General features: G+C 42.3%; 4 non-coding genes across 4 annotated transcripts; all 4 read left to right on the forward strand.

The window, feature by feature from the left end:
- Positions 1-3,601: 3,601 nt before the first annotated feature.
- On the forward strand, positions 3,602-3,708 carry LOC133117275 (U6 spliceosomal RNA). Its single transcript, XR_009706059.1, has one exon. It is a non-coding gene; the product is annotated as a U6 spliceosomal RNA (small nuclear RNA).
- A 5,616-nt stretch (positions 3,709-9,324) lies between these two features.
- LOC133117276 (U6 spliceosomal RNA) lies at positions 9,325-9,431 on the forward strand. The gene has a single exon (XR_009706060.1). It is a non-coding gene; the product is annotated as a U6 spliceosomal RNA (small nuclear RNA).
- Positions 9,432-15,117: 5,686 nt separating this feature from the next.
- Positions 15,118-15,224, forward strand: LOC133117277 (U6 spliceosomal RNA). The gene has a single exon (XR_009706061.1). It is a non-coding gene; the product is annotated as a U6 spliceosomal RNA (small nuclear RNA).
- Positions 15,225-20,828: 5,604 nt separating this feature from the next.
- Positions 20,829-20,935, forward strand: LOC133117278 (U6 spliceosomal RNA). Its single transcript, XR_009706062.1, has one exon. It is a non-coding gene; the product is annotated as a U6 spliceosomal RNA (small nuclear RNA).
- The last annotated feature ends 3,533 nt before the right edge of the window (positions 20,936-24,468 follow it).

Raw genomic sequence — 24,468 nt, forward strand, 5'->3', positions numbered from 1 at the left:
AACGAAATGTGCGACATGCCAGCTTTGTCTTACGATATATTTCTAATGTAAAAATACATACATGATGTGTTTATACAGCTGGAAAGTTCTTTCATTCATTCGTTCTGTGTATTAACAGCAACGATAAACGTATTGAACAGCGCGAAAGCCAACTAGCTAGCCTGCTCTGACCATCGCTAACATGAAAATACAAATGATTCTTCTCATTTTAATAAAAATTTCATTAGAAAACGCATTGAAAGCTTACCTTTCACCGATGCGGGAGCAATGGCCGACGCGCCGATTTGAGTCAAAACGGAGGAAGAGCTACAATTGGCCGGCTAAACACGTGATGAATTTGGAACAAACACGTGTTCAATTTGGAACAAATCCGGCCATCTGATTGGCTGAGCCGCTTTGTCAAAGTTGGTGAAAGTTGTAAATTGGAACAAGGCACGGCCTCTGATTGGCTCCAATATTGGAACATATTGGAACATTGGAACAGAGAAGATCGGTAAAGTGGCCAAATCCATTTGACTTTTAAGAGGCCAGCCTGTAGTGCAGTGGCAAGGTCGGCGGTTCGAGCCCCGGTGTAGCTGCCATAAGATCCGCACAGCTGTTGGGCCCTTGGGGGATGCCCTTAACACCCCATTGCTCCAGGGCTGTTTCCTGCTTAGTCTAATCAGGACTTGTCGGTCGCTTTGGATAAAAGCGTCTGCTAAATAACAAATGATTATTTATTTATAGCTTGCATTGTAGCAACTAGACCTAACATCCTCAGAATGACCTACACCGTGGCACGGTGTCATTTTGTTGGGAATGTTAAATGAACCAAAATAAAGAAGAAGAAAAAAAAAAAGTGAAACAGCAAAGTTGGGTGAATTTTGTAACTTTGAGTTGCATCAGGCAAGTATATTTCTCGAGTTATCAAAATACATTAGTTGTATTGTAGACTGGTTTCCGGTTTAATTTTGTCTTTCAACCTATAGGTACAACACACATCAGGACATGTAGGTCTCTTTGGATAAAAGCGTCTGCTAAATAACAAATGATTATTTATTTATTTATTTATTTATTTATTTATTTATTTATTTGCTAGCATTGTGGCAACTCAACCTAACATCCTCAGGATGGCCTACACAGTGGCACGGTGTTATTTTGTTGGGAATGTAAGGTATATTTCTCGAGTTATGAAAATACATAAGTTGTATTGTAGACTGGTTTTATTTTGTCTTTGAACCTGTAGGTACACCGCACATCCCGATAGAAACACACATCAGGACTTGTCGGTAGCTTTGGATAAAAGCGTCATCCTCAGGAAGGCCTACACAGTGGCACGGTGTTATTTTGTTGAGAATGTCTGTCCTCCAGGGTCCTCGTCGCACTTCATTGTGCGTCGCTCTGGATAAGAGCGTCTGCTAAATGCCTGCAATGTAATGTAATGTAATGTGAAAAAGAAAGAACGGGAAACCGCAATGCTGTGTGAATTCTGTTGGGTGAAACATTCGCAGCATTGAAAACCATTCGCGTTTTTTCCCCTTTACATAGTTCTGAATGAAGATCAGGTATATCATTCTGAGTACAGTAAAAAATAAAATAAAAAAGGAACTTTGTACATGGGGTATATTCCAGATGTCTCATTAAAAATGCATGTCTTACGAAATTTAAAACGAAATTAGATTGAAGGCTTCACAATAGCCCACAGTCTTGTCCCGGAGGCTAGAACCTAAAGGCATATGGTGATGCAGCGTCTTTTGGTTATTACTGCTCTAGCCTTTGGAATAGCCTGCCGATGGGTCTTCGCGACTCCAAATCCGTAGACATTTTAAAAAGAAATCGTAAGACACACCCTGTTGTAGTTCTGTCTGTAACGTGGTACACAAATAAAGTTTTGCGTAGCCACGCCTGTATTTGCACTCGGCCTACACGGGCAGATGGCTTCGTCGCCTACGGGAGATAATATTGTATTTTTCCAAATAGTTTCACTTGTTTCAGTTCGGTGCAATATGGACGCGTGCTCACATAAAACAGTGCTACTGCGGCCGGACGTCTCTCGGGTAAGGTTGCCTGCTGTAGGCGGTCCGCATGTCACGTTAACTTGGTGTGGAATTAGCTTGTTCGCTTGCTAGCTAACGACTGGTGGCCATAGTCCTTCGCCTCCGCGTCGTACAGTAACCCCCTTGTTAACAAGATTATTCCTGATACACGTCGTAAATACAGTCGTGTAGGCTATTTATTGCATTTTCTGGAAGGCTTGGCAGCTGTGCGAGGATTATCCAGCTACTGAGCAAACTGTTTCCACGTGCTAGGCCGGCTGTAGCTAGCTCGTTTGCTACCTTGGCGAGGCGATGTAATTTAGTGCTCCGGTGCCTCGCTTATTGTATGTGTCTGGCCATTTTGCATGCTTAGAGATTGGGGAAGTAGATGAGAAGCACCGTACGTGGCACAGGTAAAGACAATTGTCACAACATTTTCAGAGGCCTTGTTGGAAAACGTGGCATTTCCCCCACGTAGGCCCAGCGGACGCCAAAAGTCGCCGTGTTAAGTTAGCCTACACCACAGAAGTAAATAATCGTGTGCCATAGTGGCTAGCTAACGAAAACGACAACGCAGAAGAACCACTCAGCTTGCTTTGGTTGGATATACACACACGGCAGTCTGCTGAGTGGTCAAAGAGGGAATGCTGCTTTCCACGTTTGTTTTGAGCAAACACTCGTGTTTCGAAGAACTCGTTTCCTCCGCGTTTTCGTCCTTTTTAGTGAATTTCGAGTGCTTACTCTAAATTAACTTTTGATGAATTGCCTTGAAAAACTCAGCCTCCAGTTTCTGTTATAGTGTAAAGTACCTTTCGGGCGTACTGTATATGGTATTAAAAACCATGCAGTGTTTTTTTGTTTTTTTCTCAAGTGTCTCTATTAATTGTATGTAAACGATGTTCTTCCCATAGACTGTATCAAAGTAAGGCTCTTCCGTGCATGCACCGTCTTTTTGACGGTTTTCCCTTTTCTAGCTGGAGAGCCCTTGTGAAAGGAATGAGCCGACTGACCTCTGGTGGCAATTACTAGCAATGTACGGGGAGATCCGGAAGTACCGTATTTGAATTTGAAGATGGCGGGCTCCTTGTTTACTTTTCTTCAGATTTTACCTTTTGCTGTCAGATGGCCTGACCTTACCTATACCTAGTAATACTATTGTTTTGTTGTTGTGTTTTTTCTTTTTCTTTCAGTGTGCGATGAATCTTTCAAGCATGTTCAGCTGATGGTGACTGAGATGAGGACAGCATGCAGCGGACAGGCTGGAGGTGGTGACAGTGCAGTTCTTTGTGAGGGTGCAGCCAATAGCAGGATCGAGGCAGTCGGCTGCATAAGTCGGCAGCGCACATCCGTGGACTCCATTTGCCTGCCTCGGAGGGACATTGATGTCTAAATGTGTTCAGCTCAACATGAGAGGTTGTGTTTGATAAACCTCCTGATGCAGATTTGTCTTGTTTGTAAGTGCTGCCAGTTTAGGCTGTCCTTACGAGGCACACACGCGTGCTATGCATGCTTTCGCACTCAGTCCATGACTGCGAACCATGGCCAGAACCCGCCCCTTAGGTAGCGCAGGCTCAGGTAGGTCTCTTGTGCTCGCTCCGGCAGCACATATACTAAAATTGGAACGATACAGAGAAGATTAGCATGGCCCCTGCGCAAGGATGACACGCAAATTCGTGAAGCGTTCCATATTTTTAACCTTACCTGCGCACCAGTTGATATTTTCATGCCTAACCTGAGCTCTGGGTAACATTTTTTGTGAAGCGGTGCATATTTTGTGCCTTGCCTGAGGTCCAGGTAACATTTATTGGTGATTCTGTGCCTTACCTGAGCTCCAGGGTAACATGTTTTGTGATTTTTGTAAAACAGAAAGTTCTATTTTCATTTATACAAGCTGCTGTCCGGGTGTACCTAATAAAGTGGTCACCGAGTGTCCACTAACTCTGCTCGAGGGCAGAGGCTATTGTGACGTCACAGGCTATTGTGACGGCACAGGAAATGGGTGGGCCAAATATTTGCATTTACAGGCTGGTGGACAGGTGTACCTAATAAAGTGGTCACTGAGTGTGTATGAACCGCTAGAGGGCAACGGCTGTTGTGATAGCACAGGCTACTGTGACGTCACGGCAAATTGGTGGTCTTAAGTACGAGTGTAGAGATAAACCTAATAAAGTGAAACTCTGTCCTATTTTAAAAATAGAATCTCCATCTCTGCCGACCTTTTTTTTTTTTTTTTTTGAAATAAAATATCCATCTCGGTCCTATTTTAAAGAGTAGAACAGGTTCTCTGTATTGTTCCCATTTCAAGGAGTACAACAGGCCACTGAGGTGACTCGTCTTTGAAAAAGGCTTCATACGCCAGCGGACAAGTGCCTGGACATGGGCGGATGCTCTGCGTGAGGTGTGGTATGCTTGTGTGGCCCACTGGTGGGCCAGTAGCTGGCCATCTTCCCTCTGATCAAATAAACCCCAATTTCAAAGAGCAAGGGCTCATTTTTGGATGGTTGTTTGCTTTAGACTTGCAACTTGGCACTTTTTTCCCCCTCCGTTGATTGATGCAAATGTTTCTTTGTGCACTGCACACCACCTTGAGTGTATATTGTAAATAAAACTTTAAATGAGACGAATCGCTGTTGTCTGTTACTCTGACGACACTGAGTATCACGAGGGTATCTCCTAATATTTTGTGACTGTTCATATATCCAGGTCTAGCAAACTCGAATTCAGTTCTTGAGAATGTTTTGCTACTCATTGTCCAATTTCATTTCTTTTCCAGGCAGAAATTTTATTTGATAGTACAAAATGCAGAAAGGGAGCACCGTTGTGATTTTTAAAAATGATTATATTATTATTAATAATAATAATAATAATAATGACAATACAAATATGGCACAACTCGTTCACAGCAGAACATGGAGAAATGTCATGAGTACAAGAGATGGACGTGAATGGGGACCTACTTGTTGCTGCAACTAAATTCGGCAATTGTTCCAACAGTAGATAATAAACTGCCATCAAACAAAACAAGGACTGATTTGCACGTCCTCAAACTTAAACTGGAGCTATGCTGACGCCTAGTGTTAAAAGCTGAGCGTTTTTCTGCTGTTCAATATGTATGAAAATATATTTTTCACTGGCTTCTAGAGTGACTGCTATCGCGGTCACATGAGAATGATCACTGGTCTGATATTTTAATCACATAAATAAGTAGAATAAATGGAGCATGCCCATGGGAGGCATGTGTCCTGGTCTAAGATGTTCGCAGTGTCATGGTCCAAGCTGATGTCCTGCAGCGCCCGGCCCGTCTGCGACTGAGGTTCCCTGCAATGTGAGGCTGTGCACACAGGAAAAACATGCTTATCACAAGATTTATGAACATGCTATGTGACACAGAGTATTTAAAAGTAATAATAATAATAATAATAATAATAATAATAATAATAATAATTAATTTAACTTCACAGGGGCTACCAAGATGTAGTAGTTGACAGACCTAACCACAGCTAGCTAGCTACACTATACCACTGAAATGACTCACTTTTTAAAACATTTCGACAGAAATGATTAAATTGGGGGAGTAATTAGGCTGCATTATTCGTATAGTCACACGCTGAATCGAGGTATGGAGGTAGGTAGGTAGATAGCCAAGCAGCTATCCGCCTTGCAAGCCAGAGAATATTACGTTTTGTAATTAAAACGAAATGTGCGACATGCCAGCTTTGTCTTACGATATATTTCTAATGTAAAAATACATACATGATGTGTTTATACAGCTGGAAAGTTCTTTCATTCATTCGTTCTGTGTATTAACAGCAACGATAAACGTATTGAACAGCGCGAAAGCCAACTAGCTAGCCTGCTCTGACCATCGCTAACATGAAAATACAAATGATTCTTCTCATTTTAATAAAAATTTCATTAGAAAACGCATTGAAAGCTTACCTTTCACCGATGCGGGAGCAATGGCCGATGCGCCGATTTGAGTCAAAACGGAGGAAGAGCTACAATTGGCCGGCTAAACACGTGATGAATTTGGAACAAACACGTGTTCAATTTGGAACAAATCCGGCCATCTGATTGGCTGAGCCGCTTTGTCAAAGTTGGTGAAAGTTGTAAATTGGAACAAGGCACGGCCTCTGATTGGCTCCAATATTGGAACATATTGGAACATTGGAACAGAGAAGATCGGTAAAGTGGCCAAATCCATTTGACTTTTAAGAGGCCAGCCTGTAGTGCAGTGGCAAGGTCGGCGGTTCGAGCCCCGGTGTAGCTGCGATAAGATCCGCACAGCTGTTGGGCCCTTGGGGGATGCCCTTAACACCCCATTGCTCCAGGGCTGTTTCCTGCTTAGTCTAATCAGGACTTGTCGGTCGCTTTGGATAAAAGCGTCTGCTAAATAACAAATGATTATTTATTTATAGCTTGCATTGTAGCAACTAGACCTAACATCCTCAGAATGACCTACACCGTGGCACGGTGTCATTTTGTTGGGAATGTTAAATGAACCAAAATAAAGAAGAAGAAAAAAAAAAAGTGAAACAGCAAAGTTGGGTGAATTTTGTAACTTTGAGTTGCATCAGGCAAGTATATTTCTCGAGTTATCAAAATACATTAGTTGTATTGTAGACTGGTTTCCGGTTTAATTTTGTCTTTCAACCTATAGGTACAACACACATCAGGACATGTAGGTCTCTTTGGATAAAAGCGTCTGCTAAATAACAAATGATTATTTATTTATTTATTTATTTATTTATTTATTTATTTATTTATTTATTTATTTATTTGCTAGCATTGTGGCAACTCAACCTAACATCCTCAGGATGGCCTACACAGTGGCACGGTGTTATTTTGTTGGGAATGTAAGGTATATTTCTCGAGTTATGAAAATACATAAGTTGTATTGTAGACTGGTTTTATTTTGTCTTTGAACCTGTAGGTACACCGCACATCCCGATAGAAACACACATCAGGACTTGTCGGTAGCTTTGGATAAAAGCGTCATCCTCAGGAAGGCCTACACAGTGGCACGGTGTTATTTTGTTGAGAATGTCTGTCCTCCAGGGTCCTCGTCGCACTTCATTGTGCGTCGCTCTGGATAAGAGCGTCTGCTAAATGCCTGCAATGTAATGTAATGTAATGTGAAAAAGAAAGAACGGGAAACCGCAATGCTGTGTGAATTCTGTTGGGTGAAACATTCGCAGCATTGAAAACCATTCGCGTTTTTTCCCCTTTACATAGTTCTGAATGAAGATCAGGTATATCATTCTGAGTACAGTAAAAAATAAAATAAAAAAGGAACTTTGTACATGGGGTATATTCCAGATGTCTCATTAAAAATGCATGTCTTACGAAATTTAAAACGAAATTAGATTGAAGGCTTCACAATAGCCCACAGTCTTGTCCCGGAGGCTAGAACCTAAAGGCATATGGTGATGCAGCGTCTTTTGGTTATTACTGCTCTAGCCTTTGGAATAGCCTGCCGATGGGTCTTCGCGACTCCAAATCCGTAGACATTTTAAAAAGAAATCGTAAGACACACCCTGTTGTAGTTCTGTCTGTAACGTGGTACACAAATAAAGTTTTGCGTAGCCACGCCTGTATTTGCACTCGGCCTACACGGGCAGATGGCTTCGTCGCCTACGGGAGATAATATTGTATTTTTCCAAATAGTTTCACTTGTTTCAGTTCGGTGCAATATGGACGCGTGCTCACATAAAACAGTGCTACTGCGGCCGGACGTCTCTCGGGTAAGGTTGCCTGCTGTAGGCGGTCCGCATGTCACGTTAACTTGGTGTGGAATTAGCTTGTTCGCTTGCTAGCTAACGACTGGTGGCCATAGTCCTTCGCCTCCGCGTCGTACAGTAACCCCCTTGTTAACAAGATTATTCCTGATACACGTCGTAAATACAGTCGTGTAGGCTATTTATTGCATTTTCTGGAAGGCTTGGCAGCTGTGCGAGGATTATCCAGCTACTGAGCAAACTGTTTCCACGTGCTAGGCCGGCTGTAGCTAGCTCGTTTGCTACCTTGGCGAGGCGATGTAATTTAGTGCTCCGGTGCCTCGCTTATTGTATGTGTCTGGCCATTTTGCATGCTTAGAGATTGGGGAAGTAGATGAGAAGCACCGTACGTGGCACAGGTAAAGACAATTGTCACAACATTTTCAGAGGCCTTGTTGGAAAACGTGGCATTTCCCCCACGTAGGCCCAGCGGACGCCAAAAGTCGCCGTGTTAAGTTAGCCTACACCACAGAAGTAAATAATCGTGTGCCATAGTGGCTAGCTAACGAAAACGACAACGCAGAAGAACCACTCAGCTTGCTTTGGTTGGATATACACACACGGCAGTCTGCTGAGTGGTCAAAGAGGGAATGCTGCTTTCCACGTTTGTTTTGAGCAAACACTCGTGTTTCGAAGAACTCGTTTCCTCCGCGTTTTCGTCCTTTTTAGTGAATTTCGAGTGCTTACTCTAAATTAACTTTTGATGAATTGCCTTGAAAAACTCAGCCTCCAGTTTCTGTTATAGTGTAAAGTACCTTTCGGGCGTACTGTATATGGTATTAAAAACCATGCAGTGTTTTTTTGTTTTTTTCTCAAGTGTCTCTATTAATTGTATGTAAACGATGTTCTTCCCATAGACTGTATCAAAGTAAGGCTCTTCCGTGCATGCACCGTCTTTTTGACGGTTTTCCCTTTTCTAGCTGGAGAGCCCTTGTGAAAGGAATGAGCCGACTGACCTCTGGTGGCAATTACTAGCAATGTACGGGGAGATCCGGAAGTACCGTATTTGAATTTGAAGATGGCGGGCTCCTTGTTTACTTTTCTTCAGATTTTACCTTTTGCTGTCAGATGGCCTGACCTTACCTATACCTAGTAATACTATTGTTTTGTTGTTGTGTTTTTTCTTTTTCTTTCAGTGTGCGATGAATCTTTCAAGCATGTTCAGCTGATGGTGACTGAGATGAGGACAGCATGCAGCGGACAGGCTGGAGGTGGTGACAGTGCAGTTCTTTGTGAGGGTGCAGCCAATAGCAGGATCGAGGCAGTCGGCTGCATAAGTCGGCAGCGCACATCCGTGGACTCCATTTGCCTGCCTCGGAGGGACATTGATGTCTAAATGTGTTCAGCTCAACATGAGAGGTTGTGTTTGATAAACCTCCTGATGCAGATTTGTCTTGTTTGTAAGTGCTGCCAGTTTAGGCTGTCCTTACGAGGCACACACGCGTGCTATGCATGCTTTCGCACTCAGTCCATGACTGCGAACCATGGCCAGAACCCGCCCCTTAGGTAGCGCAGGCTCAGGTAGGTCTCTTGTGCTCGCTCCGGCAGCACATATACTAAAATTGGAACGATACAGAGAAGATTAGCATGGCCCCTGCGCAAGGATGACACGCAAATTCGTGAAGCGTTCCATATTTTTAACCTTACCTGCGCACCAGTTGATATTTTCATGCCTAACCTGAGCTCTGGGTAACATTTTTTGTGAAGCGGTGCATATTTTGTGCCTTGCCTGAGGTCCAGGTAACATTTATTGGTGATTCTGTGCCTTACCTGAGCTCCAGGGTAACATGTTTTGTGATTTTTGTAAAACAGAAAGTTCTATTTTCATTTATACAAGCTGCTGTCCGGGTGTACCTAATAAAGTGGTCACCGAGTGTCCACTAACTCTGCTCGAGGGCAGAGGCTATTGTGACATCACAGGCTATTGTGACGGCACAGGAAATGGGTGGGCCAAATATTTGCATTTACAGGCTGGTGGACAGGTGTACCTAATAAAGTGGTCACTGAGTGTGTATGAACCGCTAGAGGGCAACGGCTGTTGTGATAGCACAGGCTACTGTGACGTCACGGCAAATTGGTGGTCTTAAGTACGAGTGTAGAGATAAACCTAATAAAGTGAAACTCTGTCCTATTTTAAAAATAGAATCTCCATCTCTGCCGACCTTTTTTTTTTTTTTTTTTTAAATAAAATATCCATCTCGGTCCTATTTTAAAGAGTAGAACAGGTTCTCTGTATTGTTCCCATTTCAAGGAGTACAACAGGCCACTGAGGTGACTCGTCTTTGAAAAAGGCTTCATACGCCAGCGGACAAGTGCCTGGACATGGGCGGATGCTCTGCGTGAGGTGTGGTATGCTTGTGTGGCCCACTGGTGGGCCAGTAGCTGGCCATCTTCCCTCTGATCAAATAAACCCCAATTTCAAAGAGCAAGGGCTCATTTTTGGATGGTTGTTTGCTTTAGACTTGCAACTTGGCACTTTTTTCCCCCTCCGTTGATTGATGCAAATGTTTCTTTGTGCACTGCACACCACCTTGAGTGTATATTGTAAATAAAACTTTAAATGAGACGAATCGCTGTTGTCTGTTACTCTGACGACACTGAGTATCACGAGGGTATCTCCTAATATTTTGTGACTGTTCATATATCCAGGTCTAGCAAACTCGAATTCAGTTCTTGAGAATGTTTTGCTACTCATTGTCCAATTTCATTTCTTTTCCAGGCAGAAATTTTATTTGATAGTACAAAATGCAGAAAGGGAGCACCGTTGTGATTTTTAAAAATGATTATATTATTATTAATAATAATAATAATAATAATGACAATACAAATATGGCACAACTCGTTCACAGCAGAACATGGAGAAATGTCATGAGTACAAGAGATGGACGTGAATGGGGACCTACTTGTTGCTGCAACTAAATTCGGCAATTGTTCCAACAGTAGATAATAAACTGCCATCAAACAAAACAAGGACTGATTTGCACGTCCTCAAACTTAAACTGGAGCTATGCTGACGCCTAGTGTTAAAAGCTGAGCGTTTTTCTGCTGTTCAATATGTATGAAAATATATTTTTCACTGGCTTCTAGAGTGACTGCTATCGCGGTCACATGAGAATGATCACTGGTCTGATATTTTAATCACATAAATAAGTAGAATAAATGGAGCATGCCCATGGGAGGCATGTGTCCTGGTCTAAGATGTTCGCAGTGTCATGGTCCAAGCTGATGTCCTGCAGCGCCCGGCCCGTCTGCGACTGAGGTTCCCTGCAATGTGAAGCTGTGCACACAGGAAAAACATGCTTATCACAAGATTTATGAACATGCTATGTGACACAGAGTATTTAAAAGTAATAATAATAATAATAATAATAATAATAATAATAATAATTAATTTAACTTCACAGGGGCTACCAAGATGTAGTAGTTGACAGACCTAACCACAGCTAGCTAGCTACACTATACCACTGAAATGACTCACTTTTTAAAACATTTCGACAGAAATGATTAAATTGGGGGAGTAATTAGGCTGCATTATTCGTATAGTCACACGCTGAATCGAGGTATGGAGGTAGGTAGGTAGATAGCCAAGCAGCTATCCGCCTTGCAAGCCAGAGAATATTACGTTTTGTAATTAAAACGAAATGTGCGACATGCCAGCTTTGTCTTACGATATATTTCTAATGTAAAAATACATACATGATGTGTTTATACAGCTGGAAAGTTATTTCATTCATTCGTTCTGTGTATTAACAGCAACGATAAACGTATTGAACAGCGCGAAAGCCAACTAGCTAGCCTGCTCTGACCATCGCTAACATGAAAATACAAATGATTCTTCTCATTTTAATAAAAATTTCATTAGAAAACGCATTGAAAGCTTACCTTTCACCGATGCGGGAGCAATGGCCGACGCGCCGATTTGAGTCAAAACGGAGGAAGAGCTACAATTGGCCGGCTAAACACGTGATGAATTTGGAACAAACACGTGTTCAATTTGGAACAAATCCGGCCATCTGATTGGCTGAGCCGCTTTGTCAAAGTTGGTGAAAGTTGTAAATTGGAACAAGGCACGGCCTCTGATTGGCTCCAATATTGGAACATATTGGAACATTGGAACAGAGAAGATCGGTAAAGTGGCCAAATCCATTTGACTTTTAAGAGGCCAGCCTGTAGTGCAGTGGCAAGGTCGGCGGTTCGAGCCCCGGTGTAGCTGCGATAAGATCCGCACAGCTGTTGGGCCCTTGGGGGATGCCCTTAACACCCCATTGCTCCAGGGCTGTTTCCTGCTTAGTCTAATCAGGACTTGTCGGTCGCTTTGGATAAAAGCGTCTGCTAAATAACAAATGATTATTTATTTATAGCTTGCATTGTAGCAACTAGACCTAACATCCTCAGAATGACCTACACCGTGGCACGGTGTCATTTTGTTGGGAATGTTAAATGAACCAAAATAAAGAAGAAAAAAAAAAAGTGAAACAGCAAAGTTGGGTGAATTTTGTAACTTTGAGTTGCATCAGGCAAGTATATTTCTCGAGTTATCAAAATACATTAGTTGTATTGTAGACTGGTTTCCGGTTTAATTTTGTCTTTCAACCTATAGGTACAACACACATCAGGACATGTAGGTCTCTTTGGATAAAAGCGTCTGCTAAATAACAAATGATTATTTATTTATTTATTTATTTATTTATTTATTTATTTATTTATTTATTTATTTATTTATTTATTTATTTATTTATTTATTTATTTATTTATTTATTTATTTATTTATTTATTTATTTATTTATTTATTTATTTGCTAGCATTGTGGCAACTCAACCTAACATCCTCAGGATGGCCTACACAGTGGCACGGTGTTATTTTGTTGGGAATGTAAGGTATATTTCTCGAGTTATGAAAATACATAAGTTGTATTGTAGACTGGTTTTATTTTGTCTTTGAACCTGTAGGTACACCGCACATCCCGATAGAAACACACATCAGGACTTGTCGGTAGCTTTGGATAAAAGCGTCATCCTCAGGAAGGCCTACACAGTGGCACGGTGTTATTTTGTTGAGAATGTCTGTCCTCCAGGGTCCTCGTCGCACTTCATTGTGCGTCGCTCTGGATAAGAGCGTCTGCTAAATGCCTGCAATGTAATGTAATGTAATGTGAAAAAGAAAGAACGGGAAACCGCAATGCTGTGTGAATTCTGTTGGGTGAAACATTCGCAGCATTGAAAACCATTCGCGTTTTTTCCCCTTTACATAGTTCTGAATGAAGATCAGGTATATCATTCTGAGTACAGTAAAAAATAAAATAAAAAAGGAACTTTGTACATGGGGTATATTCCAGATGTCTCATTAAAAATGCATGTCTTACGAAATTTAAAACGAAATTAGATTGAAGGCTTCACAATAGCCCACAGTCTTGTCCCGGAGGCTAGAACCTAAAGGCATATGGTGATGCAGCGTCTTTTGGTTATTACTGCTCTAGCCTTTGGAATAGCCTGCCGATGGGTCTTCGCGACTCCAAATCCGTAGACATTTTAAAAAGAAATCGTAAGACACACCCTGTTGTAGTTCTGTCTGTAACGTGGTACACAAATAAAGTTTTGCGTAGCCACGCCTGTATTTGCACTCGGCCTACACGGGCAGATGGCTTCGTCGCCTACGGGAGATAATATTGTATTTTTCCAAATAGTTTCACTTGTTTCAGTTCGGTGCAATATGGACGCGTGCTCACATAAAACAGTGCTACTGCGGCCGGACGTCTCTCGGGTAAGGTTGCCTGCTGTAGGCGGTCCGCATGTCACGTTAACTTGGTGTGGAATTAGCTTGTTCGCTTGCTAGCTAACGACTGGTGGCCATAGTCCTTCGCCTCCGCGTCGTACAGTAACCCCCTTGTTAACAAGATTATTCCTGATACACGTCGTAAATACAGTCGTGTAGGCTATTTATTGCATTTTCTGGAAGGCTTGGCAGCTGTGCGAGGATTATCCAGCTACTGAGCAAACTGTTTCCACGTGCTAGGCCGGCTGTAGCTAGCTCGTTTGCTACCTTGGCGAGGCGATGTAATTTAGTGCTCCGGTGCCTCGCTTATTGTATGTGTCTGGCCATTTTGCATGCTTAGAGATTGGGGAAGTAGATGAGAAGCACCGTACGTGGCACAGGTAAAGACAATTGTCACAACATTTTCAGAGGCCTTGTTGGAAAACGTGGCATTTCCCCCACGTAGGCCCAGCGGACGCCAAAAGTCGCCGTGTTAAGTTAGCCTACACCACAGAAGTAAATAATCGTGTGCCATAGTGGCTAGCTAACGAAAACGACAACGCAGAAGAACCACTCAGCTTGCTTTGGTTGGATATACACACACGGCAGTCTGCTGAGTGGTCAAAGAGGGAATGCTGCTTTCCACGTTTGTTTTGAGCAAACACTCGTGTTTCGAAGAACTCGTTTCCTCCGCGTTTTCGTCCTTTTTAGTGAATTTCGAGTGCTTACTCTAAATTAACTTTTGATGAATTGCCTTGAAAAACTCAGCCTCCAGTTTCTGTTATAGTGTAAAGTACCTTTCGGGCGTACTGTATATGGTATTAAAAACCATGCAGTGTTTTTTTGTTTTTTTCTCAAGTGTCTCTATTAATTGTATGTAAACGATGTTCTTCCCATAGACTGTATCAAAGTAAGGCTCTTCCGTGCATGCACCGTCTTTTTGACGGTTTTCCCTTTTCTAGCTGGAGAGCCCTTGTGAAAGGAATGAGCCGACTGACCTCTGGTGGCAATTACTAGCAATGTACGGGGAGATCCGGAAGTACCGTATTTGAATTTGAAGATGGCGGGCTCCTTGTTTACTTTTCTTCAGATTTTACCTTTTGCTGTCAGATGGCCTGACCTTACCTATACCTAGTAATACTATTGTTTTGTTGTTGTGTTTTTTCTTTTTCTTTCAGTGTGCGATGAATCTTTCAAGCATGTTCAGCTGATGGTGACTGAGATGAGGACAGCATGCAGCGGACAGGCTGGAGGTGGTGACAGTGCAGTTCTTTGTGAGGGTGCAGCCAATAGCAGGATCGAGGCAGTCGGCTGCATAAGTCGGCAGCGCACATCCGTGGACTCCATTTGCCTGCCTCGGAGGGACATTGATGTCTAAATGTGTTCAGCTCAACATGAGAGGTTGTGTTTGATAAACCTCCTGATGCAGATTTGTCTTGTTTGTAAGTGCTGCCAGTTTAGGCTGTCCTTACGAGGCACACACGCGTGCTATGCATGCTTTCGCACTCAGTCCATGACTGCGAACCATGGCCAGAACCCGCCCCTTAGGTAGCGCAGGCTCAGGTAGGTCTCTTGTGCTCGCTCCGGCAGCACATATACTAAAATTGGAACGATACAGAGAAGATTAGCATGGCCCCTGCGCAAGGATGACACGCAAATTCGTGAAGCGTTCCATATTTTTAACCTTACCTGCGCACCAGTTGATATTTTCATGCCTAACCTGAGCTCTGGGTAACATTTTTTGTGAAGCGGTGCATATTTTGTGCCTTGCCTGAGGTCCAGGTAACATTTATTGGTGATTCTGTGCCTTACCTGAGCTCCAGGGTAACATGTTTTGTGATTTTTGTAAAACAGAAAGTTCTATTTTCATTTATACAAGCTGCTGTCCGGGTGTACCTAATAAAGTGGTCACCGAGTGTCCACTAACTCTGCTCGAGGGCAGAGGCTATTGTGACATCACAGGCTATTGTGACGGCACAGGAAATGGGTGGGCCAAATATTTGCATTTACAGGCTGGTGGACAGGTGTACCTAATAAAGTGGTCACTGAGTGTGTATGAACCGCTAGAGGGCAACGGCTGTTGTGATAGCACAGGCTACTGTGACGTCACGGCAAATTGGTGGTCTTAAGTACGAGTGTAGAGATAAACCTAATAAAGTGAAACTCTGTCCTATTTTAAAAATAGAATCTCCATCTCTGCCGACCTTTTTTTTTTTTTTTTTTTTTGAAATAAAATATCCATCTCGGTCCTATTTTAAAGAGTAGAACAGGTTCTCTGTATTGTTCCCATTTCAAGGAGTACAACAGGCCACTGAGGTGACTCGTCTTTGAAAAAGGCTTCATACGCCAGCGGACAAGTGCCTGGACATGGGCGGATGCTCTGCGTGAGGTGTGGTATGCTTGTGTGGCCCACTGGTGGGCCAGTAGCTGGCCATCTTCCCTCTGATCAAATAAACCCCAATTTCAAAGAGCAAGGGCTCATTTTTGGATGGTTGTTTGCTTTAGACTTGCAACTTGGCACTTTTTTCCCCCTCCGTTGATTGATGCAAATGTTTCTTTGTGCACTGCACACCACCTTGAGTGTATATTGTAAATAAAACTTTAAATGAGACGAATCGCTGTTGTCTGTTACTCTGACGACACTGAGTATCACGAGGGTATCTCCTAATATTTTGTGACTGTTCATATATCCAGGTCTAGCAAACTCGAATTCAGTTCTTGAGAATGTTTTGCTACTCATTGTCCAATTTCATTTCTTTTCCAGGCAGAAATTTTATTTGATAGTACAAAATGCAGAAAGGGAGCACCGTTGTGATTTTTAAAAATGATTATATTATTATTAATAATAATAATAATAATAATGACAATACAAATATGGCACAACTCGTTCACAGCAGAACATGGAGAAATGTCATGAGTACAAGAGATGGACGTGAATGGGGACCTACTTGTTGCTGCAACTAAATTCGGCAATTGTTCCAACAGTAGATAATAAACTGCCATCAAACAAAACAAGGACTGATTTGCACGTCCTCAAACTTAAACTGGAGCTATGCTGACGCCTAGTGTTAAAAGCTGAGCGTTTTTCTGCTGTTCAATATGTATGAAAATATATTTTTCACTGGCTTCTAGAGTGACTGCTATCGCGGTCACATGAGAATGATCACTGGTCTGATATTTTAATCACATAAATAAGTAGAATAAATGGAGCATGCCCATGGGAGGCATGTGTCCTGGTCTAAGATGTTCGCAGTGTCATGGTCCAAGCTGATGTCCTGCAGCGCCCGGCCCGTCTGCGACTGAGGTTCCCTGCAATGTGAGGCTGTGCACACAGGAAAAACACGCTTATCACAAGATTTATGAACATGCTATGTGACACAGAGTATTTAAAAGTAATAATAATAATAATAATAATAATAATAATAATAATAATTAATTTAACTTCACAGGGGCTACCAAGATGTAGTAGTTGACAGACCTAACCACAGCTAGCTAGCTACACTATACCACTGAAATGACTCACTTTTTAAAACATTTCGACAGAAATGATTAAATTGGGGGAGTAATTAGGCTGCATTATTCGTATAGTCACACGCTGAATCGAGGTATGGAGGTAGGTAGGTAGATAGCCAAGCAGCTATCCGCCTTGCAAGCCAGAGAATATTACGTTTTGTAATTAAAACGAAATGTGCGACATGCCAGCTTTGTCTTACGATATATTTCTAATGTAAAAATACATACATGATGTGTTTATACAGCTGGAAAGTTCTTTCATTCATTCGTTCTGTGTATTAACAGCAACGATAAACGTATTGAACAGCGCGAAAGCCAACTAGCTAGCCTGCTCTGACCATCGCTAACATGAAAATACAAATGATTCTTCTCATTTTAATAAAAATTTCATTAGAAAACGCATTGAAAGCTTACCTTTCACCGATGCGGGAGCAATGGCCGATGCGCCGATTTGAGTCAAAACGGAGGAAGAGCTACAATTGGCCGGCTAAACACGTGATGAATTTGGAACAAACACGTGTTCAATTTGGAACAAATCCGGCCATCTGATTGGCTGAGCCGCTTTGTCAAAGTTGGTGAAAGTTGTAAATTGGAACAAGGCACGGCCTCTGATTGGCTCCAATATTGGAACATATTGGAACATTGGAACAGAGAAGATCGGTAAAGTGGCCAAATCCATTTGACTTTTAAGAGGCCAGCCTGTAGTGCAGTGGCAAGGTCGGCGGTTCGAGCCCCGGTGTAGCTGCGATAAGATCCGCACAGCTGTTGGGCCCTTGGGGGATGCCCTTAACACCCCATTGCTCCAGGGCTGTTTCCTGCTTAGTCTAATCAGGACTTGTCGGTCGCTTTGGATAAAAGCGTCTGCTAAATAACAAATGATTATTTATTTATAGCTTGCATTGTAGCAACTAGACCTAACATCCTCAGAATGACCTACACCGTGGCACGGTGTCATTTTGTTGGGAATGTTAAATGAACCAAAATAAAGAAGAAGAAAAAAAAAAAGTGAAACAGCAAAGTTGGGTGAATTTTGTAACTTTGAGTTGCATCAGGCAAGTATATTTCTCGAGTTATCAAAATACATTAGTTGTATTGTAGACTGGTTTCCGGTTTAATTTTGTCTTTCAACCTATAGGTACAACACACATCAGGACATGTAGGTCTCTTTGGATAAAAGCGTCTGCTAAATAACAAATGATTATTTATTTATTTATTTATTTATTTATTTATTTATTTATTTATTTGCTAGCATTGTGGCAACTCAACCTAACATCCTCAGGATGGCCTACACAGTGGCACGGTGTTATTTTGTTGGGAATGTAAGGTATATTTCTCGAGTTATGAAAATACATAAGTTGTATTGTAGACTGGTTTTATTTTGTCTTTGAACCTGTAGGTACACCGCACATCCCGATAGAAACACACATCAGGACTTGTCGGTAGCTTTGGATAAAAGCGTCATCCTCAGGAAGGCCTACACAGTGGCACGGTGTTATTTTGTTGAGAATGTCTGTCCTCCAGGGTCCTCGTCGCACTTCATTGTGCGTCGCTCTGGATAAGAGCGTCTGCTAAATGCCTGCAATGTAATGTAATGTAATGTGAAAAAGAAAGAACGGGAAACCGCAATGCTGTGTGAATTCTGTTGGGTGAAACATTCGCAGCATTGAAAACCATTCGCGTTTTTTCCCCTTTACATAGTTCTGAATGAAGATCAGGTATATCATTCTGAGTACAGTAAAAAATAAAATAAAAAAGGAACTTTGTACATGGGGTATATTCCAGATGTCTCATTAAAAATGCATGTCTTACGAAATTTAAAACGAAATTAGATTGAAGGCTTCACAATAGCCCACAGTCTTGTCCCGGAGGCTAGAACCTAAAGGCATATGGTGATGCAGCGTCTTTTGGTTATTACTGCTCTAGCCTTTGGAATAGCCTGCCGATGGGTCTTCGCGACTCCAAATCCGTAGACATTTTAAAAAGAAATCGTAAGACACACCCTGTTGTAGTTCTGTCTGTAACGTGGTACACAAATAAAGTTTTGCGTAGCCACGCCTGTATTTGCACTCGGCCTACACGGGCAGATGGCTTCGTCGCCTACGGGAGATAATATTGTATTTTTCCAAATAGTTTCACTTGTTTCAGTTCGGTGCAATATGGACGCGTGCTCACATAAAACAGTGCTACTGCGGCCGGACGTCTCTCGGGTAAGGTTGCCTGCTGTAGGCGGTCCGCATGTCACGTTAACTTGGTGTGGAATTAGCTTGTTCGCTTGCTAGCTAACGACTGGTGGCCATAGTCCTTCGCCTCCGCGTCGTACAGTAACCCCCTTGTTAACAAGATTATTCCTGATACACGTCGTAAATACAGTCGTGTAGGCTATTTATTGCATTTTCTGGAAGGCTTGGCAGCTGTGCGAGGATTATCCAGCTACTGAGCAAACTGTTTCCACGTGCTAGGCCGGCTGTAGCTAGCTCGTTTGCTACCTTGGCGAGGCGATGTAATTTAGTGCTCCGGTGCCTCGCTTATTGTATGTGTCTGGCCATTTTGCATGCTTAGAGATTGGGGAAGTAGATGAGAAGCACCGTACGTGGCACAGGTAAAGACAATTGTCACAACATTTTCAGAGGCCTTGTTGGAAAACGTGGCATTTCCCCCACGTAGGCCCAGCGGACGCCAAAAGTCGCCGTGTTAAGTTAGCCTACACCACAGAAGTAAATAATCGTGTGCCATAGTGGCTAGCTAACGAAAACGACAACGCAGAAGAACCACTCAGCTTGCTTTGGTTGGATATACACACACGGCAGTCTGCTGAGTGGTCAAAGAGGGAATGCTGCTTTCCACGTTTGTTTTGAGCAAACACTCGTGTTTCGAAGAACTCGTTTCCTCCGCGTTTTCGTCCTTTTTAGTGAATTTCGAGTGCTTACTCTAAATTAACTTTTGATGAATTGCCTTGAAAAACTCAGCCTCCAGTTTCTGTTATAGTGTAAAGTACCTTTCGGGCGTACTGTATATGGTATTAAAAACCATGCAGTGTTTTTTTGTTTTTTTCTCAAGTGTCTCTATTAATTGTATGTAAACGATGTTCTTCCCATAGACTGTATCAAAGTAAGGCTCTTCCGTGCATGCACCGTCTTTTTGACGGTTTTCCCTTTTCTAGCTGGAGAGCCCTTGTGAAAGGAATGAGCCGACTGACCTCTGGTGGCAATTACTAGCAATGTACGGGGAGATCCGGAAGTACCGTATTTGAATTTGAAGATGGCGGGCTCCTTGTTTACTTTTCTTCAGATTTTACCTTTTGCTGTCAGATGGCCTGACCTTACCTATACCTAGTAATACTATTGTTTTGTTGTTGTGTTTTTTCTTTTTCTTTCAGTGTGCGATGAATCTTTCAAGCATGTTCAGCTGATGGTGACTGAGATGAGGACAGCATGCAGCGGACAGGCTGGAGGTGGTGACAGTGCAGTTCTTTGTGAGGGTGCAGCCAATAGCAGGATCGAGGCAGTCGGCTGCATAAGTCGGCAGCGCACATCCGTGGACTCCATTTGCCTGCCTCGGAGGGACATTGATGTCTAAATGTGTTCAGCTCAACATGAGAGGTTGTGTTTGATAAACCTCCTGATGCAGATTTGTCTTGTTTGTAAGTGCTGCCAGTTTAGGCTGTCCTTACGAGGCACACACGCGTGCTATGCATGCTTTCGCACTCAGTCCATGACTGCGAACCATGGCCAGAACCCGCCCCTTAGGTAGCGCAGGCTCAGGTAGGTCTCTTGTGCTCGCTCCGGCAGCACATATACTAAAATTGGAACGATACAGAGAAGATTAGCATGGCCCCTGCGCAAGGATGACACGCAAATTCGTGAAGCGTTCCATATTTTTAACCTTACCTGCGCACCAGTTGATATTTTCATGCCTAACCTGAGCTCTGGGTAACATTTTTTGTGAAGCGGTGCATATTTTGTGCCTTGCCTGAGGTCCAGGTAACATTTATTGGTGATTCTGTGCCTTACCTGAGCTCCAGGGTAACATGTTTTGTGATTTTTGTAAAACAGAAAGTTCTATTTTCATTTATACAAGCTGCTGTCCGGGTGTACCTAATAAAGTGGTCACCGAGTGTCCACTAACTCTGCTCGAGGGCAGAGGCTATTGTGACATCACAGGCTATTGTGACGGCACAGGAAATGGGTGGGCCAAATATTTGCATTTACAGGCTGGTGGACAGGTGTACCTAATAAAGTGGTCACTGAGTGTGTATGAACCGCTAGAGGGCAACGGCTGTTGTGATAGCACAGGCTACTGTGACGTCACGGCAAATTGGTGGTCTTAAGTACGAGTGTAGAGATAAACCTAATAAAGTGAAACTCTGTCCTATTTTAAAAATAGAATCTCCATCTCTGCCGACCTTTTTTTTTTTTTTTTTTTAAATAAAATATCCATCTCGGTCCTATTTTAAAGAGTAGAACAGGTTCTCTGTATTGTTCCCATTTCAAGGAGTACAACAGGCCACTGAGGTGACTCGTCTTTGAAAAAGGCTTCATACGCCAGCGGACAAGTGCCTGGACATGGGCGGATGCTCTGCGTGAGGTGTGGTATGCTTGTGTGGCCCACTGGTGGGCCAGTAGCTGGCCATCTTCCCTCTGATCAAATAAACCCCAATTTCAAAGAGCAAGGGCTCATTTTTGGATGGTTGTTTGCTTTAGACTTGCAACTTGGCACTTTTTTCCCCCTCCGTTGATTGATGCAAATGTTTCTTTGTGCACTGCACACCACCTTGAGTGTATATTGTAAATAAAACTTTAAATGAGACGAATCGCTGTTGTCTGTTACTCTGACGACACTGAGTATCACGAGGGTATCTCCTAATATTTTGTGACTGTTCATATATCCAGGTCTAGCAAACTTGAATTCAGTTCTTGAGAATGTTTTGCTACTCATTGTCCAATTTCATTTCTTTTCCAGGCAGAAATTTTATTTGATAGTACAAAATGCAGAAAGGGAGCACCGTTGTGATTTTTAAAAATGATTATATTATTATTAATAATAATAATAATAATAATGACAATACAAATATGGCACAACTCGTTCACAGCAGAACATGGAGAAATGTCATGAGTACAAGAGATGGACGTGAATGGGGACCTACTTGTTGCTGCAACTAAATTCGGCAATTGTTCCAACAGTAGATAATAAACTGCCATCAAACAAAACAAGGACTGATTTGCACGTCCTCAAACTTAAACTGGAGCTATGCTGACGCCTAGTGTTAAAAGCTGAGCGTTTTTCTGCTGTTCAATATGTATGAAAATATATTTTTCACTGGCTTCTAGAGTGACTGCTATCGCGGTCACATGAGAATGATCACTGGTCTGATATTTTAATCACATAAATAAGTAGAATAAATGGAGCATGCCCATGGGAGGCATGTGTCCTGGTCTAAGATGTTCGCAGTGTCATGGTCCAAGCTGATGTCCTGCAGCGCCCGGCCCGTCTGCGACTGAGGTTCCCTGCAATGTGAAGCTGTGCACACAGGAAAAACATGCTTATCACAAGATTTATGAACATGCTATGTGACACAGAGTATTTAAAAGTAATAATAATAATAATAATAATAATAATAATTAATTTAACTTCACAGGGGCTACCAAGATGTAGTAGTTGACAGACCTAACCACAGCTAGCTAGCTACACTATACCACTGAAATGACTCACTTTTTAAAACATTTCGACAGAAATGATTAAATTGGGGGAGTAATTAGGCTGCATTATTCGTATAGTCACACGCTGAATCGAGGTATGGAGGTAGGTAGGTAGATAGCCAAGCAGCTATCCGCCTTGCAAGCCAGAGAATATTACGTTTTGTAATTAAAACGAAATGTGCGACATGCCAGCTTTGTCTTACGATATATTTCTAATGTAAAAATACATACATGATGTGTTTATACAGCTGGAAAGTTCTTTCATTCATTCGTTCTGTGTATTAACAGCAACGATAAACGTATTGAACAGCGCGAAAGCCAACTAGCTAGCCTGCTCTGACCATCGCTAACATGAAAATACAAATGATTCTTCTCATTTTAATAAAAATTTCATTAGAAAACGCATTGAAAGCTTACCTTTCACCGATGCGGGAGCAATGGCCGACGCGCCGATTTGAGTCAAAACGGAGGAAGAGCTACAATTGGCCGGCTAAACACGTGATGAATTTGGAACAAACACGTGTTCAATTTGGAACAAATCCGGCCATCTGATTGGCTGAGCCGCTTTGTCAAAGTTGGTGAAAGTTGTAAATTGGAACAAGGCACGGCCTCTGATTGGCTCCAATATTGGAACATATTGGAACATTGGAACAGAGAAGATCGGTAAAGTGGCCAAATCCATTTGACTTTTAAGAGGCCAGCCTGTAGTGCAGTGGCAAGGTCGGCGGTTCGAGCCCCGGTGTAGCTGCCATAAGATCCGCACAGCTGTTGGGCCCTTGGGGGATGCCCTTAACACCCCATTGCTCCAGGGCTGTTTCCTGCTTAGTCTAATCAGGACTTGTCGGTCGCTTTGGATAAAAGCGTCTGCTAAATAACAAATGATTATTTATTTATAGCTTGCATTGTAGCAACTAGACCTAACATCCTCAGAATGACCTACACCGTGGCACGGTGTCATTTTGTTGGGAATGTTAAATGAACCAAAATAAAGAAGAAGAAAAAAAAAAAGTGAAACAGCAAAGTTGGGTGAATTTTGTAACTTTGAGTTGCATCAGGCAAGTATATTTCTCGAGTTATCAAAATACATTAGTTGTATTGTAGACTGGTTTCCGGTTTAATTTTGTCTTTCAACCTATAGGTACAACACACATCAGGACATGTAGGTCTCTTTGGATAAAAGCGTCTGCTAAATAACAAATGATTATTTATTTATTTATTTATTTATTTATTTATTTATTTATTTGCTAGCATTGTGGCAACTCAACCTAACATCCTCAGGATGGCCTACACAGTGGCACGGTGTTATTTTGTTGGGAATGTAAGGTATATTTCTCGAGTTATGAAAATACATAAGTTGTATTGTAGACTGGTTTTATTTTGTCTTTGAACCTGTAGGTACACCGCACATCCCGATAGAAACACACATCAGGACTTGTCGGTAGCTTTGGATAAAAGCGTCATCCTCAGGAAGGCCTACACAGTGGCACGGTGTTATTTTGTTGAGAATGTCTGTCCTCCAGGGTCCTCGTCGCACTTCATTGTGCGTCGCTCTGGATAAGAGCGTCTGCTAAATGCCTGCAATGTAATGTAATGTAATGTGAAAAAGAAAGAACGGGAAACCGCAATGCTGTGTGAATTCTGTTGGGTGAAACATTCGCAGCATTGAAAACCATTCGCGTTTTTTCCCCTTTACATAGTTCTGAATGAAGATCAGGT

This window comes from Conger conger, chromosome 17 (genome assembly GCF_963514075.1).
Source record: "Conger conger chromosome 17, fConCon1.1, whole genome shotgun sequence".
Lineage (NCBI taxonomy): Eukaryota > Metazoa > Chordata > Actinopteri > Anguilliformes > Congridae > Conger > Conger conger.